Genomic DNA, 14,421 nt, shown 5'->3' on the forward strand with positions numbered 1-14,421 from the left:
TGGGGCCCTGGTGATGGATACAGAGAAGGGAGAGTTACTGAATGCCTGCTTTGCTTCAGTCTTTACTTCTAAGACCGGCCCTCAGGAATCCCAGAGCCCGGAGACAAGAGAGGAAATCTGGAGAATGGAAGACTCTCCTTTGGTCAAGGAGGATCAAATCAGAGATCTTTTGGGCAAGCTTGACATCCACGAATCCATGGGCCCTGATGGGATGCACCCGTGAGTACTGAGGGAGCTGGCAGATGTTGTTGCCAGGCCGCTCTCCATCATCTTTAAAAGGTCCTGGAGAACTGGAGAGGTGTCTGGGGACTGGAAGAAAGCCAATGTCACTCCAATGTTCAAGAAGGGCAAGAAGGAGGACCCAGATAACTACAGGCCAGTCAGCCTCACCTCCATCCCTGGAAAGGTGATGGAACAGCTCATTCTGGATGTCATCTCCAAGCATATGGAGGAAAAGAAGGTGATCAGGAGTAGCCATCATGGATTCACCAAGGAGAAATCCTGCTTAAGCAATCTGATAGCCTTCTTGCTGAGTAGATGAGGAGAGAGCAGTGGATGTTGTCTACTGATAGGTGGACAGGTTGTCCACCTGAATATGGAGAAAAACTTACTATGAAAGTGACAGAGCACTGGAACAGGTTGCCCAGAGAGGTTGTGGAGTCTCCTTCTCTGGAGATATTCAAAACCTGCCTGAATGCAATCCTATCTAACATGCTCTAGGTGACCCTGCTTGAGCAGGAAGGTTGGATTAGATGATCTCCAGACGTCCTTTCCAGCCTCAACTGTTCTGTGATTCTGTGACCATCTGTGCAGAGGAAAACAGGCACAGTTCCCAGCTCAGGCACCATTCCTTCTCTTGTCTCCTGCTTGAACAGTCCATTGCTTTGTCAGCTTGCACCAAAGGGTAGGCGAAAAGGAGCCATCAAGGTCTAAGGTCTAMGATCCTGTATATTGAAATCCTAGTCCACCTGAAAGAATTTTGAAGAATCTAATTGGTAACATATAGGTAAATACTTTCTAGACACCTGTGCATTTAATGCTAATGAATTTTTAAAAATACTATTATTTTATAAATGAGGAAAAAAGTGCTCTTAGCTTGTGATTTTTTGCTGTTTTTCATGCTGTCTTGGGACATACATAAGATATTTGCTCGTGTGTTTAGAGTTGTATTATTTTCTTTAGTCAACAGTCTAAGTGTTGTAACTATTAAATCACCCTAAACAACTCTTYAAAAGGCAGAGCAATAACATAGAGAATCTGAGTGATAACACCATCTCAGGAAGATGAGAGAAAGGCCTGGAAGGAAATTCTGCAGTTACTCATACAGCAGGAYAGACCAGTCTTGTACATCTTGTGATAGCAGATCTCTTCCAACATTTATTATCTGTCAGGAAAATGAGCTTTTCAGTCTTTAATAAAAAATTAATACAAGTGAAACGTTGACCTTTTTGCTGCTTATTGAATGTCAAAAACACTCAGTTCTATTTGTTCATTGTGAACTTTAGTAAATTTAGGCACACTAATCTTAAGAAATTAATACTTTGCTGTTTGGATTTTTCAGACGGAATGAAATATTTATAAGTTGACTGCAAGCACTATAAACTTGGTATTTCTACAGCAGCTTGTCCAGAAAGATATTCTTAAATTCTTAGTTACTGTAGATCCTGCCATTGCTTGTGAGTGATAGCAAAGGTCTGAGGATTTTAAATTGCAACGGGAAGATTTAGTGTTGGCATACACAATAATTTGTTTTAGGCTGTATAAATGCTTTTTAATTAAGGGATGCATTGCAAGGAGGTTTGAAGGTCACATCCTTTCAAGTTGCAAGTGCACTTAGGTACAATTTTCAGAATTCAAGAGCTGCTGAATACCCTAATTGACTTGGCATAAATAATATTTTCAGTGATGGGGAAGAGAATGCGAAGTTTTGCAATTCCCTCAGTGGAATGCAGATAGCCTTTCCACAACTGTGTTGTTTTTCCACCAAATACTTTTGATGTTGTGATGGGAATGATGCCATCTTTGCGCAGAACTGAAGCTGGTCACATAGGGGAGACYTTGCATATTGATTATTGAATCCTGGAGTTCAGTGGCTGCTTATCTGAAAGGTTAAGAGGTATAAAGAAAACTGCACCAATGAATTAGGTGTCTCGTAATTAAGTTGAATTGGTTATTTGTAGGCTCAGTATATAGTATGTCTATGGATAACTCCAAGGCTAATTTTGCATAGGAGAGGCTGCCAAAAAATTTTTTATCCAAGACTTCTGGACCATTCCAGCACAAAATTAACCCAAGATAAAGCTGTGTGTGTAATTAACATCTCCCCAAAGTTCTTTTAGATTTTTATGTACTTATTATGAGCTGCATTTGTTAAATCTGCCTTTATTTACCGAATCTGAAAGACAAAGGGCGCACTCGATCCTGCAGGCTGAGGTCCTGTGTCCTTCATGCAGTCGTGTCCTGTGCCCTCTGCCTGCAACTGGTCATTAGCAGGGGCTGCTTTTTTTCCGTCATGTGTATGCAAATCTGTAGGACAAGATAGCAATAGAAAAATGAGTGGCATTAAAAAGAAATCTATATAGTAAAATAAGGTACATTTATTTGCTCTTTCCCACAGACCTGGTGCTAGTTTTCCACCTTCCCTGACTCCATCTCGCGCTGGGTCTGCTCACCACTGCTCTCTTTTGCCATTCCTCTTGAGCAGGACRTGTGAGAGCATCTGGAGGGGAGGGCAGGATAAAACTCCATGTGTTTTGAGAGGGTTTGAGCTCAGACAAAGGTATTGATTCCATCCCTGTCAACTATTCTTATCCAGGCTTTCATCATAACTCTACTATGCTCTGGGTCATTAAATTATTCAGCCCTTTAAAATCTGTCTCTAATATCCAACTCCCCCGTTTTCCATGGCACTGACTTCCAAAGCCTGACTGCCCACTGAGAGAGTATTTCCTTTTTATTCATTCTAAATTTATCAGTCATTAATTTAATCAAGAAATCCTTTGTTCTTTTATTACAGCAGATGTTAAAATGGAATGACTAATCGCTTTCTAAATACTCTTTATAATAGTGTATACTCTACCTCAGTCAAGTCTCCACTAAGCTCAGCTAAATAATCCTTTTTTTTGGTACATTGTTTCCTCAGATATAAATGTATTTAGACCTCCACCTATCTTCATTAACCTCCACTAAATCTGTTCAGTCTCAGCCCTCTCTAACAGCTGAGGCAACCAACATAGACATTAATAGTTAGTTCAGGTCTGTATCTGATTTCCCATTTATGCTGTAGTAGACATGATTAAAGCCTTCAAGTAAAATCAAGTTAAATCCTGTCGCAGCCTAGCCCATTATTTTTTCTCCTATTAGGATTTTAGGCATTTCTTTGACATATTTTTATTGCCAGATTAGGAAAAAAACGCTTGACTTGTTTGCAACATTCTCATTATATTCTTTTTATAACATTTCTAAAAGAGAATAAACATGAAATATTTCTGTGTATTGTAGTCATATTTCAGTCTGACTTTAATGTGCTCTGTGATTTTCCAGCTCACAATTCTTCTAACCTTGTGGTGACAGTCAAGAAATCCTCATACCTGTTAAAAACGTGCGATTGCACAAGCTACTGGAGTCTATACGATGTGTGGGGAGCCAGATAATTTGTCTATGCTGCAAAGGTCTAACTTGCAGGTTTTATGTATCCTTCTTGAATAACTGCCAAGATGGTGTTTAGTTCAAAAACTGTCTCACAGAGACAAAGAAGCCTTTTGTATCGCTTTTCCTTTTATGAGCCCCTCGCTGATGTCAGGGTCATTGGGCTGCTTTTCTCTTACCTGAGAATCTGTGAATCTCAGTTGCAGATCAAGCCTGAGATCTGTTCTTACTGATGGCTTGCAAACGTGGATTGTTTCATGTTTAACAGGATATTGTTAGGCCATCCATCTGTAAAGCTTGTGCCACCCAGTTGGTATGCAAGTCCAAATGGGGCATCTGTCTCCTAAACRCTTTTTCTTAGGTAGATGGTAGAGGTAAATGTTGAAAATCTTGCCAAATAAGAATCCAAATAACTTGTGTCCTTGGTTGCATAGCGATTACTTGGAGCATGCTGCATGTGTAGTTGGAACCATCAGTGAGTTTTCTTACTGCCTTCCAATTACCAGCTTCCTCCAGTCTTGCATATTCCCCTAGCCTGTATAACTTTGAAGGATGGATTCAAGCTTAATTTGGTACCTGTGTCCAAACCTCAGTGAGCTTGAGTCTAAGGCACTTCCAAGAAAGGCAGCTAGTTGGGCACAGAAGGCAACAGGAGATGGAGATCAACATTTCCTCTGAGAACTTATTCTACTWGCAAGGAATCCTCACTATTTCAGGTTGGCATTTAGTCTCAATTATTTGTTTGGTATTGTTTTCTATACATTCATTTATTTGTTTTTCTCTACTAGACTACAGTCACGGAATAGCCAATGCTTTTCTCTCCATGAGTATGTTTGATTAACGTGTATGCTTTGCCTTTTTAATAAAACAGCTTTTGCTCCAACTCACCCACTGCAATATGTTTTCTCCGGTTCTTTCTTTTTGCCATTTCCATCTTTTCAGCATTGTTTTTAAAGTGTGGACACCAAATCTGTTTGTTTCTGATTTCTTTCATCCATTCAGCATCTCCTTGAGTATACRTCCAAGAATCTCGTTGAACCTCTGCACCCTGGTGAYGCATGGTCATGAAGCTGCTTGCCARCTGTGACTGTGTAATCCTTTTCAGAGCCTTCATTGCTTTCCAAGAAACATTCCCCCATTTTGTAGATACGTTACTTTGCATTTGGTTGTGCAGAAGCACATCTTTGAAGGGAGTTTGCCTTATGGAAATATCCAGGTAACTCTACATAACCACCTTGTCTGATCTTCCGTCTTCTTTCTGTCACTTGTTAGTTTTATTTGCAGCAATATCCTATTTGTCATCAGATCACTGATGCAAAGATTTAGCAGTGCTGGGCTTTGATTCCTGAAGAACRTGATTAGAAGAAGTTTGATGTTAATTTCCAGTGAGTGGCCACATGATGAGACTTGGCAGCGGGACAGCTGTTGCTTATTTGGAAGCGATATGAGCTGATGTTTTTGGAAGACAYCTATTATCTTAATATCCAGGGCCAGTTTATGAAGAGCGCTTGCTTMTTTTTCATAAAGATCAGGTACATCTTCTCTGCCAGCTGAGAGTGGTTCTTCCCTGTAAACCCTAGCTGTCATGCAAGAGAGGATAACAKTATTATTGGCATTCTTACGTTATACGAACTTTTCTGGTTTTATGTCACTCACAAGTGTAAGAATAGCTGCAGAGCGATGTTTACGCTGCATGGCCTCTCTCCTTTGGGTGCGCTTGCCTAGATCTTCCTCTTAGAAATTAATGATTCATATTCGTCCTAGCTTTTCTCCATTGTCTGAAGCGTCTCCCAGGTCTGCTTCTTCAGCTGACTGCGATTTCCCTGTCTGCTCCTAGGTGCTGCCTCTGCTGCATGTGTCGCCAATGAGCACCAGGACTTTGGGAGGTGGCAGGTCCAGGTGGCCACCACATATCTTCGCCTTGATAATGGGCCATGTGCTCGTACTTACAGAGCGGGTTTTGGAGCTCTTTGCCCTGCTTGGTCTGTAGAAGACCTTTGTGTCATTTGGGCAGTTTTGTGTTTATGTAACCAAGATCAGTTGAATTAACAGATATTCCCTTGAAATCAAGTTTCCAAAGTATCCACGATATTGTGCATCCTGAAGACGYGTAGGTTTCCAGATGTTGTGTCTCTATTTCCACGTGGTAGTGCACACACATAAATTGCAYGGTGCTTTTGGGTTTACTTCCTTTGGCTTTTTCTTGTAGCAAAAATGCATGCTAATGCACAATATGAAGAAATGTTCAGACTTGTATCCCAGATTTCAACTACCTGCATAGATGCTGCAAAGCAGAGACTTCATTTCCCACATCCAGTCAGTGCAACCAAAATACACTGTCTTCCGTGTAGCTTTGCATCCCTTGTTATCTCTATCCAGGGCCCTTCAGCTTTCCAGCATGCCAGAGGCGAAGTGTTTATTGTATTGTTTATTATCTTCCCAGCAGAAAATGCCTGAGCAAATACACTAGAGACTGTCAGGCTGGTTAAGAAAAGACCTTGTGCTAGTTGCTTTGTTGTACAGTTTTTGCGCACTGGATAAACCCTGGAGATTACGATAGCCTTTTCCTCAAGCGTGTCCTAGGGGAGAAAAATGCAAAATTAAATACTTCCTCTCTTGCTGGCTAATGTAATCTGTACCATCATGCAGAACATGAGCAGTCCTAGCTGCCACTTTCACAGGTGACAGACCTCAAGCTTGCCGAGCACTGCCGGCTTTACCAGGACATCCCAGGGAACGTGTCTTGGAGCTGCCCGGAGGTTATGTCGTACCCGAGCCTCCCAGCATTTCCTCCATGCTGCAAAGGCACAAATGCAGCCTCTGCACCTCCCCAGGACTGATGTTTTGGGGGATGAATATTGTCTTCAGCAGATGGGCTCTATTTTCCCTGGACGCGTACAGGCACAGACACCCACCCTCCATATGCAGAAGACAGCGGCCTGGCGCTTTAAAGAGCAAACACAGCCAATTTATTACCTTTGAGACCATCCAGCGTTGTGCGAGCGTGTTGGGGGCTGCCACTCGCATCACCCACGCACGGTGGGTTGTCGGCAGTCTCTCTGGGATGAGTTGGTATCTAGCTGCCTGGAGAAGCTGCCTGTTCAAAGTCTCTTCCCTGATTTCATTACGACTTGCTTTCTAAGTTTAGCACTCCTAATTGCTGGAACATGAGGCCARCGTATATGCTTATGCATCTTAGTTATTTAATGATCGCCCTGGTAATGGTACAAGGTTAAAGCTATTTCCGGCTTTGCCAGTAGATATGTTTTATTAATGTTTGGTCAGTTTTAAGTCCATGTGACAAACAGGAAAACGGCAGCAAGGTGTGCCCCCGCCCTTGTTATTCAAAGTCACAAATTGATTACGGGCAAAACTGCAAAGAGACCCCATATTGCGCYTCCTTCGGTCTTACTGTCACTCCTTGCTTTTCTCCTTTTTCGGAACAGCATTTCTAGTTCTTTTCGGTGGTCTATTTATCTTGCTCCCTACAGACTGCAGAGACTTTTTGTGCACACGCAGATCGAGGTGTTAGGCCCACGGAGGAACCTGCTTTGAGCGCGCACCTCTCTTCTGAACCTGCCTAAAGYGTGGACACGTACCTGGTTGCAGTGTCCCTCTGCGTGACGCGGTGTGGGAGAAGTCCTTCTTGTTGCAAGGCACTTACCAAGCCTTGTACTTCGATGTAACGTCTCTTGCGGTCGTTTCCAGCTTTGGCGTGCTTTAGCGAGTCGGAATTTCTGCTGTTGAGCATTTCAGCGTGGCCCTGCTTGGGAGGGGAAGGCAGAAATCGGGTATTTAGCTGTGTAGTGATGTGGTTTCTTTCCTGCGTGTTATTCACTCCTTGGTCTGAAGATGGAATTGTTTCTAAGTAGTTTACTTTTAATTCTCACCACTGGCATATCCCAGCTTTTTATAAACATAATTTTCAAGTATTTTTCAACCTCTCTGCTCCCTACCCTCATGCGCAGGGAAAAGCRGAGTGTTATCCTATGGGATTCGGCCCTAGCTGCGGGTATCCCACGCACTTTTACTGTTGCGTTTATCTGTGCTGTTTTTTGCTACTATGATGGAGTTTGTGTTTCAGTATTTTGATATTTAACATCTTTCTAAAAATACGTTTCCTACTTTGTGCGGGGAGATGCTCTGCAAGTTCTTAGGACCAAAGCGCTATTGCCCACGTGTATAMTGTCGTAACAGCATGGTCTGGACGGGAAGCATGCTCAGTTTTCAGGCTACTTTCCCTGTGTTCAGTTTTGTGTTGGAAAATAGTGTGGGAATGCAAGGCATGAAAATTAATGACACTGTTCAGAGTGGATACATCCTTTAATGGTTATTCTTTTTTAATTATTTATGTGTGCACCAGCAACAGACCTCAGGATTATGAGGGTGTCTCTTACCTCTCCTTAATTTTTCAAGCAGGAGCCCTGGCTGAGCGTGGGGTCCGTGGTGGCCGGCGCGGGGGTTGCTCTGAAGCGCAGCTCTGTGTTATCGCGGGGATGTCCGCTCTTTTCCCTGTTGCTTCTACGAACGACGACGGGGGCAGCRGGAAATCAGGCCGCAGCACGGCCTTTTGTGTCGGATTAGGATGTGGCTTGAAAAGGACGTTTTGCGACTAACTGACTGTGACCATTAGCCCTAAGGAGACTTTAATCTCCTGGAAACCTTGTGATCCCGTCGAGAATCCCATGCGTGCTCTCCATCCGGGTCGTTTCTGAGGGAAAGCAGCAACGTTCCTCTTTCGCTTCTTTCAACTTTGTCCACATCAAGGCGAGGTCCCTTCTGTAGGGCTCTTACCAAGGCCACGGTGATTAAGTACTTAAATTCATTAATCAAATTTCCTGTGAGGAAAACTACTGTCATTCATTAATCTGAACAGGATTATAAATAAGAGTTGGCAGATAGGGGAGGCAAACATTTTGACAGATAGCCCTGTCGGTTTGAATGCAAATTGCACTATTGCATCTGGAAGGCTTTAGCTCTAGGCAGCCTCCGGTTAGAGCTTCCCTAAAGATAAAATTAGACTGGTACTGGAGCGTCCCCGTATTGACAAAGGAATACGCGTCCCTGGAGAGCCAGCTCCTGCGCGTGAGTCTGCAGGGTCGCGTACCGACTCTCGGTGCTCAGTGCTGGTTCTGCAGCAGGGCGAGGCTACTGCTTCCTGTGCAATTCATGAAAGATTTTGTGGGGTTAGTTTGACTCAAAATTTGAGGATTTCCTCACTGCAAATATGTAGCTAATACGAATTTGAGCTGATACGAATTAGGTAGTAGGTTGAAATGGGCAGCTCCTATGGAATCGTCTTGGAATTGACAGCATTGCAAATCGAGGAAAGTTTGTATTGAAYTCAAAAGCACTTGTAGAAATGCTAAGTCGAATGTTCACTTTCTGGAGAAAGAGCGACATGTGCTTTYAGTGTTTTGCCTCAGTGCAGGACATTGTTTAGGCAATTTGTAAAGAGSAGAGTTGAAACCCTGACCACATTGCAGCGAATGGCAAAATTCCCATCTGCTGCTGCAGGGCTGGAGTTTCATCTTCAGGGAATTAGGTGACTCTGCAAGTCGTTTCTGTTGTTTCTAGGGTGAATGCAGAGCAAGCAGTCAGGGTGCTGCAGAGCACGCTGAGATTAAAGCTGCTGTTTCATGTTGAACTGGCCTCCTATGTTTTTGTTCGTAAATATTTAAAGCACTCTTATTAAATGAATTACCAGTATAAAAAAAAACCTGAGAGTTTGGTAGCTGGTGTCTAGAATGCTACTGCGTTGTCCTGCAGTCATGGAAAGGTGTTAGTGATATGTAGCCACGTTCAYGCTCTTCTGCATTCACCCGGTGGCTCCTGGCCAGCAGGGCAGAAGGGGCCGTTGCCTGCAGGCAGGGCTGGTGTTCGCCCCTGCGGATTTTAGCGTTTTGCTTTTGTCCACTTTCACGCTGGCCCTTGAGTTACCTGTCCTTCTCTGATAAGTACCTGGAGGAGCTCTGCAGCTTTCTTCGTGCTGCGCTTTCAGCTCCTGTTTCTCCATTGGGTGGAGCACAGCTTCGTGGTGCCGTCCCACCACCACACTGATTGCTCATCCTCATCCTCACCTTCGCCTGGCAGGCAGCAACTTCTGCCTTTCGATGCAGAAGGCCGGGGGCCCCCTCRCTGCTTGTCATTCTTCTGGCAGCACAGGAAGAAATGTGTTTGTTGGGCTTTCTGTTTCTGTGGATCAAAACCTTTCGCTCTGGCTGATATAATGAGAAGCAGTGATGGTGAAYGGATCAGCAGCTAAGGTCCACATCGAGGCCACCTCAGGAGGAGAAAGGCGGGAGCTTATATTGAATGTGAACAGCCTGCTCTGAAAGGCTTGACCTTGGACTTTAATTTGTTACTGAGCTGCAGGTAAGAGATCAATGGGTGAGTGCTGGAGGATTCAGCTGGGAGTGGACAGTACCAGTAAATGCTCTTACTAAAAACACACAGGCACTACCAGCAGAAGGAAAATCTACAAAAAAGAGAGACTAGGGCGTACTGGAGTACTCATTACTATCCTTTCCCTTCCCTCCACCCAAAGCACAGGCTGTAGAGGGAGATTTCCCACRCACATCTGGATGTGATTTTAAAGCTTGCAATGTGGCAGCACTCACAATTATTGGAAGCATTATTTAATGCGATGAACTGTGCAAAGGGTAAGATGTGGAAACGGTAACCCGCTGCAAGGCAGCCATTGGGTTTGCTCACACAGTAAATCAGCGATACCCATCTTGCACGAGGATACCAGCTTCAGCTGGCAGCTGGGAAAGCTCTTCAGGAGGCTGTTTAGTAGGCGTATGGCCCTGGCAAGAGAGAAATTATCTTTCAGGAAGGACAGTCGTTTTCCAGGAAGACAGGTATATTAAAAGTATAAAGTCTGGTAGGGACTGTTGCCAGCAGTGAGCCATTCAGTCTCCTTTTCCTTGTGTCTCGCTCATCTCGGTGGATGGAGGAGACTGTGAGAGTGGCACATTATCCCCCTGGTGCCCTGTGTTCTGMATCTTGGGAAGGCTTCTGGGACTGAGCCGCTTGCTTTGAACATTGCAGAAGCTGGGGACAAGAAATAGATAGAGCTAGTATCTGGACTAAGAAAAAAAAAAACACATACGTGTTAGAAGGGGAAGTGTCGCCATCCCTCTGATGAGCATTAAACAGGTAACGTAGTTTAGCGTATCTTATTCCTTTCCTGTGTCAACATGACACAGAAAGAGAGGGACTCTATCTAAAGACTAGACCTAAAGGAAATAGCATTCACTGGAAAAAAAATCAAGAGAAGATGCTAACATATGTCACTTTTAGAGATTGCTCCTCTTCCTGCACATGAGGAAGATAAGCAAAGTTTGCTGAAGAAAGGAGCTGTTTGCAGAGATCTGGAGGAGAAACCTGAAGAGCCACAGTCTGTGCACAGGGACTGTTGTGAAGCAAGATCTGAGGAACAGTTTGGGAACATGGAGGGACTTGTATCACCCATACGATATAARACTGCGGGAACAGTAAAGCAGGATTTTGGGGTTTTGAAGTACAATATAGAAAACAGTACATGATTCAGAGAGATGCAGAACACAGGGCCAATGTCATTTGAATAGCCGAGTCTTTCTTGTTTAGGTCTTGGAATGAACGCTATTGCTAAATTTTAGAATTTCAGGCACCAGAAATCAGTACTCGTATTTGTAGATTTCTGCCATTTAGCTAATGTCATCAGAAGAGTAATTTATAATAAGAAGAAAGGTAAGACCTATGGTCTGTGAACAGCCAAGATTTTGGAATTCTACAGAGCGAAAACAGKCTTGAAAAACAACCTATTAAACATTAAATATTTCATTAAATATTAAGCATTTCAAAAATTGCTTTCTAACAAGTCCTGAGGTAAATAGAAAGATATTTGATAACAAAAGCTACCCATACTGACAAGGTCTTGTGACGGGCAAAGCTTAGCTCTAGAATTTGGGCTTACAGTTAACCTCTCCTTTGATGAGCCATAAAACAAGATCTGTGGGTTCAATCCAGAAATCATTACCTAGGTAAAACTGCTGGTGACATCAAGGCCATCGGGCAGGCTTGAACCGTGCTGGAAAAAGAACCAGAAGGGTGGATAAAGCCAACACTGTCAATTGCCGAACCAAGCTGAGTGCCCGAACACCAGCCCGTGCTCTGATGTGAGACAGCTGCCCTGTGGGCTGCCTGGGGTACTGAGCACTGCGGGCTGGAACGTCAAAATATCAGCGTACGTGCACTGCCTCAGCCTGTACTTCCTTCTGCAATAAATGCAGTGTGTTCTGCAGGGAAGCCACTGTAAGTCTGGCGAGTTTCCCAAGAAAGAAATACCCTGCACAGCAGTGTTTCCTTGGTGACTTAAGAGAAAAGGTAAAAATCACAGTAAACTAATGATTCAACGATAAACGCAAAGCAACCAGTGTAGAACCGGACCAATGTCACATTTCTCTCAGACTGTCCGGTTAACTTGGCTTATGAGGCCTTTTATGTTTTTCRGAAGAGAAATTGTTTTATGTTTTTGCATGCCAGTTTGTAGTCTAAAAATTAAAGGCCAGGTTCTCCAGGATCTTGCAGCTGTGTAGAAATTTTAATGTGCTTTTTGGGATCTGCTTTCAGTACAYGAGGACCGGTTGTCCAAATTGGCAAACTATCAGCTGTTGTTTAAGTTCTGTCAACATCAGGAAAATACAAACCTCGCTGACAGGGTAGGAGGTTACCCCTGTGCTCAAACCTGAGCACATCGCTTGTGCTTTGCTGAATCAAAGTTCCTATGTATAAATGCCAGAGGAAAAATCTAAACCTGTCTAACGTCTCTGTTTTACTAAGATCAGTAGTGAGAAAACGTGTTTAGCAGTGTTTTGGTTGAAGACTYGCTGCAGTGGAGATACTATAGCAGGAAATTTTGGATGCTTCCCTATGTTATGACATTTTTTCCCTTTAGAGATCAAAATAAAACTTTCAAGCGTAGTCTGTCTTCCCTCTGCACGCTTTCTCGGTGCTGTAACAGCCACTGTTACACCTCAGAATTTGAAAAAGCGAAACTGGGACTGATCTGCGTAAAGGACTGTCTAGGTTGGTTTCCTGTCGTCTCCCCGTCAACATTGTGTCCTTTTGCCGTAGGAGAGATGTCAAAAAAAAAAAATTGCTTCTCCTGGCTTTGCTCGSTCGGCTGAGCCCCCGTCACTGCTCTCCCCCTCCCCAGCAGCATCTTAGCGTTGGGGGAGCAAAAGTAAGATTGATGGCGTTAGGTTCCCTGTGCGCGGTGTTGGCATCGAGTCAGGGGATTTTACAGCAGCACGTTGGCTTTTCTCGCTGAATTTTGATTAATGGAGCAGGCTGGAACTGCCGCTGTCTCCCAGCTCCTTCAGCTGACAGCAACGAGCATAATCTGATGTTTAAATGGATTTGGAACGTGTCTGTGGTTTTAGCATCCGTGTCCTGAAGGAAAGACCATCTGCTGCAAGATAACCTGATCTCGGAGGGCACTTATTTCAGATCGGTTTGAAAGAGAGATGACACACACAAAGTTTGAGGGTATTCCCTGATGCTTACTAATTTGGTGGCAAATGGCAGCTCATGCTAGAAACTCGAGGTTTGAAGCTGTCCCCCTTTTCTAACCGTGCTCTGCCCTTTCAGAGAAAAGTAGCAAAGYGTTTTGTGGGTTCTGTTTACAGGTGCAGATGGAAAACTGCTCCTACATACAAAGTAAATAGGTGACTACAAACAGCTAACAAACTTCTGTGAATATTGATAGATTTGTATGAAATTCAGATAAGTCATTTTCAGGAAAATTGTATAGTACATCTGCTGGAATAAGCAGATTACACTCTCTTTTTAAATTGTAAAATATGAAGAAGTCAGTGAAAAGAATAAGTGTGGCATCTGTATGACTAGATAATGGGAATATCTACGGTAGAGATGAGAGAATTGCTTTYGCACTTTGACTACTTTCTCTAAAGCACAGGTTATTGCACTGAAAGGAAAATACCAATGTCAAAACTTGTGTGCTTCTTTTCCATATTCCCATCCAAAGGAAAAGCACTGGGGGTGTCCTTTCACACCCCACAAAACGAGAGTGGGTTGCGTTACCCTCAAATGCGTGGAGGCTCCAAGCCGCACAACCTTTCCGTTACGCCGGCGAGATTCAGTATTACRGTTGTGCTGGTTAGTGCTATACTGAAGCCTGGCTGCTCATGTTTTAAACTAGTAGAATAGTCCCAGGCAGCAGAAAAGCTGTTGGTTTCCCATTTTAGATATCTAAGAAACTTGTACCACACGTAGTCTGCGTGTTATTACGTAGCTTAAATTCTGCAGTGTGTCTTTTCCTGGGGTGGCATGTAGCGTGGCCAAGCAGGTAACATGCAGGCCAAGGTTAAGAGCACARCTTGACTGGGTGCAGGTGCAGTTGTTAGTTTAAGAGACCTGTGTCTTAGCATTAAGAGTAAAGTTAAAGCCTCAGCTGGCTTTACAGTTGGAGGTTTGATCCGTGGTAGCAGTTGCTGCTGCTAGAAGCAATGTTACTCCGTGATGAAAATAGGTAGAGAAGCTCTGAAAATGTAGGTGGATTTACAGGATGAGACACAGTGCAGYTCAGTGGTTTAACAGAGGTATTATTAATTACTAGACTTAAGTACATGTTGCTTAACAATACGAGACCTAAGAACAGCCACGGTGGCTTTTCATCCAGTGAGGCAGTCAGTGCCATAAGCTGTTAAAACAGTTGTTATCCTGCTCTCTCCCAGTTCCCTGTCCCTACCTTTTTGGTAGGGTTTA

At 43.6% G+C, this 14,421-nt stretch overlaps 1 protein-coding gene and 1 long non-coding RNA gene across 6 annotated transcripts in view; one reads left to right on the plus strand and one right to left on the minus strand.

Moving 5' to 3' along the window:
• The window catches only part of CAMTA1 (calmodulin binding transcription activator 1), a 421,647-nt gene that overhangs the window by 211,179 nt on the left and 196,047 nt on the right, over positions 1-14,421 (plus strand). The gene's annotated exons all lie outside the window — the stretch shown is intronic.
• Positions 5,911-8,943, minus strand: LOC146592152 (uncharacterized). 2 transcript variants are annotated; one of them, XR_014896656.1, is made up of 3 exons: positions 8,046-8,943; positions 7,313-7,411; positions 5,911-6,227 (listed from the first exon to the last, which is right to left on the minus strand). It is a non-coding gene; the product is annotated as an uncharacterized LOC146592152 (long non-coding RNA). The 2 variants fall into 2 exon arrangements; XR_014896657.1 differs by having other exon boundaries at positions 7,313-7,414.

This window comes from Rhea americana, unplaced genomic scaffold (assembly GCF_003343005.1).
Source record: "Rhea americana isolate MKP2758 unplaced genomic scaffold, rheAme1 scaffold_343, whole genome shotgun sequence".
Lineage (NCBI taxonomy): Eukaryota > Metazoa > Chordata > Aves > Rheiformes > Rheidae > Rhea > Rhea americana.